Below are 1,645 nucleotides of genomic sequence, written 5' to 3' on the forward strand. Positions count from 1 at the left end.
GACCTGGCAGAGGAGTATGAAGGAGGTCACGAAACGCTTGGGTGCTGTCCGTGCTACTCGCCTTTCAGGATGGGGACCGCGTGATCCTCACTGTGCCTGGTTGGAGACACTACAAGATATGGCTACCAACCGATGTCAGTGACGTTCTTGTTGTCAGTTTCTATCCAGACTGCCTGAGTGAATGTCTGGAGGTGTAGGGACCTCGGAATGATTGTGGTAAGCTATCGCTAAGTCCTTTCGCCGTCCACCTTCACTCTTCTTTACAATAAGGCTTTCAAATAAGTCATGGTTGTACGGCAGTGATGTCATGCTGTTGATGATGATGATGAAGAAGTTATTTTCCATACTTTTGACTCTTCTTAAGGTACTGCAGGCTAACTGCCATGAACGCCTGGTCTACGGGAAGCTCTCTCTCTGTTTCACACCGTCAAATGGTGTCAACCAAGGCTATCCCCTCTCACTCCTCTTCACCGTTGATATTATTATGGAGAACTTCTTTTCCACCTTTAGTGCATATGAGGTCAATATGCTCCCAGGACATTCGCTGAGAGATATCGATATGGATCTGACACCATCGTAATGCAGGTGTTACTAGATACTCTAAGTACTTGTGCCTCCGTTTGGCGGGCGCTTCACACCTGCAAAGTGTACAGTGCTGTTTGTAGAATGGGTGAGGCTGAACCCTAACCTCGCGCTCGCGAATGGGCTGATTGAGGTAGTAGACAAATCTGTCTACCTGGGCACCTGCATCAGTCCGGTGGTCCCGCGAAAGCTGATGTTTTTTATCTGGATTACGAAGGCCAGAGCGGCTTTCGTGAACATGCATCACCCGTACCGTAGTCATGTTATCAGAGTATCTGTCGTGGGCTGAGTTTACAATGCTGCGGTGTGCTTCATATTGTTAAATGGATAGAAACCTGGCTTTTGCATGCTGAGGACTTTGAAAAACTTTAGGTGTTTTCGGGGCATTTCTTGAGTCCCGTAGGAATAGCGGATCAGTAATTCTGAAGGTTTTCGAAAGAAATAACGCGTCAGCAATAAACGAACTGATAACACTTTATGGGTTGCGCTGGCGCATCCAGGCTGTTGCTTTCACTGCATAAATCTCAATCCCCATCTCCTATGGGAAAGATCCGCTTTTGCTCCTCTATTCACGCATGTTTACAGCAGCTACCACTTCCACCGAATAGCCATCTATCCTCACCTCCAAAGATCGTCAGCGAACCAAACAGTGGCAGTTAAAGTCACTGGACAATAAATACACGGTTTTTGAAACATGATGCTGATGATGAGTAGAAGGGAGAAGACGAGGGCTTTTGCGGAGCTCCCCATACACTCACGCGCCTTTAAGTACGCTCATTATAAAAAGCTTATAATATCCACGAACTTCTGGGGCATATCATTGTACGCAAGCCCGTTAGAGTCCAACGCTTTCCAAAGTCAAGGAACACCGAAATTTTAGGGCACGTACACGCATGCCGGTGCTTTAACATTTGACAGAGTGAAAAGATGTGCTCAACACAACTCCTTCCCGACCGGAATCCTGCTTGCTGTTTTCAAGTCCCACCTTCATAGGTCCTCGGAAGACGACGAGACATAAGCGGCGCAGAGTTTGCTAAACTCACCTTGAACAATTTTTGCAGAT

The sequence above is a fragment of the Opisthorchis viverrini genome, assembly GCF_000715545.1.
Source record: "Opisthorchis viverrini unplaced genomic scaffold opera_v5_262, whole genome shotgun sequence".
NCBI lineage: Eukaryota > Metazoa > Platyhelminthes > Trematoda > Opisthorchiida > Opisthorchiidae > Opisthorchis > Opisthorchis viverrini.